This window comes from Galeopterus variegatus, unplaced genomic scaffold (genome assembly GCF_000696425.1).
Source record: "Galeopterus variegatus unplaced genomic scaffold, G_variegatus-3.0.2 Scaffold37168, whole genome shotgun sequence".
In the NCBI taxonomy this organism is placed as follows: Eukaryota; Metazoa; Chordata; class Mammalia; order Dermoptera; family Cynocephalidae; genus Galeopterus; species Galeopterus variegatus.
The window spans coordinates 4,001-6,304 of NW_007763279.1; the positions used below are offsets into that span (position 1 = coordinate 4,001).

Below are 2,304 nucleotides of genomic sequence, written 5' to 3' on the forward strand. Positions count from 1 at the left end.
GCCATCACATGGTAATGTATACTAACACAAAAACCTATGCATTACAACATCTAAATAAAACAGTTAGTTTCAGTGGTCTGAGATTTCATCCTAATAATATTTGTAATTTTAAAGTTATATTACTAAACATTAGCATTAATAGATATTTTACTGTCAATTGGAAGGTCACCACAAAATTATGTACTTATTTATTATTGAACAACTACACTGGTTCTTTCAAAATTAAATAATAAGTATTTCTATTGTTATATTTTATGACATAATGTGTAACTGATTAACTTACTGACTGTTTCCTTCACTTCCTGTTCCTGAGGCTATAGATCAGGGGATTCAACATGGGGATGACCACTGTGTAAAACACAGAAGCCACCTTGACCATGAGCCATGAACTTTTGGAGTTAGGAACACAATAGAGAAAAAGAATTGTACCATGGAATATAGTAATGGTGGTTAGATGGGATGCACATGTGGAGAAGGTTTTCTGGTGCCCCCCAGTTGAATGCATCTTCATGACAGTGACAAAAATGAAAACATAGGAAGTAAGAATGATCATCAGGCTGCTTATTTCATTGAATGTGGCAGAAACTAAAATGATCTGGCTAATGTAGGGGTCAGAGCAGGACACAGCAACAATGGCAGCATGCTCACACACAAAGTTATTTATGAAGTTTCTCCCACAAAAAGATAAGGTCAACAAAAAGTATGTATATGTTAAGGAATAGACTATACTCCAAGTTTATACCACAGCTATCAAAATGGAACAAAGCTTCTGAGACATAGCAACTGTGTAGAGCAAGGGGTTGCAAACTGCCACAAATTGGTCATAGGCCATCACCGCCAACATGAAAGTTTCTGTCACCACGAATATGCATACAAAGAAGAATTGCATGATGCATCCTGTGAAGAAGATGGTCCTGTCTTCTACAACCAAGTTCTTCAATAGTTTGGGTGTAACTACTGTAGAGTAACAGAAATCAACAAAGGACAAGTGGCTAAGGAAAAAGTACATGGGGGTGTGGAGTTTGGGATTGATCTTGATGATGGCAATCATGCCCAAGTTCCCCAGCACAGTGACTATATAGATGGCCAGGAACACCAGGAAGAGGGGCACCTGGAATTCTGGATATTCTGAGAAGCCCAAGAGGATGAAGGTGTATCCAGAAGTCTGATTTTCTTGGGTCCTAGGACAAAATAGAAAAGTTGAGCCAGAGAAGTGAGAAGAAAAAATTGCAGAAGGCAGATTAAAATAAGGAAATGTGAAGAGGCTTAGTGACTATCTGTAAAGAGTGTGGTGTTAATTTGAACCATTACATTATTTCAAGAGCTAGAATTTACTACTGTCACTATTATGAAGTGGATACTGTATGTGAGGTAATGGAATAATAAAAGAAGGGCGTTGAAAAGGGAAGAACAAAAACGCGGTCGGTCCTTGTGTATTTCAGAACATTAGACTCAGATCATCAGAGGAAACTGTCTTCATGAGAAGGACCAGTATAACTTTTTGCATGAACCTTAGTTTAGTAAAATGCTTATCTTGAAGGAAATACTTCCTTCCCTGCCTTACCTGTTAAACTGTTTGAAATTAGATCTGAAAAAGAAAATTAATCACTAAGTAAAATGGTCCAGTTACATTTTTTCATTGTTGTTTCTGTAGCTATTTCTGCATTTCTCTTTCCAGCAATCTTCTTATACTCAGTCACACATTTCTCTCCACATATTGTATAACTTTCCTATAAAATAATAATGTACTTCATAAGCCACATTTGCCTAATTTCTGAACATTATTATAGTCTTACTTCTTCTTGGTGTATTATAATATCAGCTATTAAGGGTAATTTCTGATGGAAACAAACTTAATAGTAGTATATCCAGAACATTTTTATTATGCTAGAGACCTTTCTACCACATCATCATCAGATGGTCAACTTAGTCTAGCTCAAAACCGACAAAGATGAGGCTTGCTTCCAGAAGAATTACACTGGTTTTTATTTGGTTAGAGATTTTTTTTCCCATTGAATTGGTTTCCATAGACACATAAAAAACACTTCTAATGCCCTGATTACTTAATTTCTTTATCTCTTCTAACAATTTTATCTCCGCTTGACTCATTCCTCATATCTGTGGTCATACTATTAACTATGTCATTATGGATAACTATGAACCCTGAAAATATCAATTTTATGCAACATCTGTAACAGAATAAATATTTTATTTATTTTTTACTATTTACCATTTTATCACTTCTCCCCAATAAAATAAAATTTGCAAAGACAAATTGGAACACTAGGACATAGTAGATATCCA

The 2,304-nt window shown here is 35.2% G+C and overlaps 1 pseudogene; it reads right to left on the bottom strand.

The window, feature by feature from the left end:
• Nucleotides 1-245: 245 nt before the first annotated feature.
• LOC103584037 lies at nt 246-1,181 on the bottom strand (annotated as a pseudogene).
• Between the last annotated feature and the right edge of the window lie 1,123 nt (nt 1,182-2,304).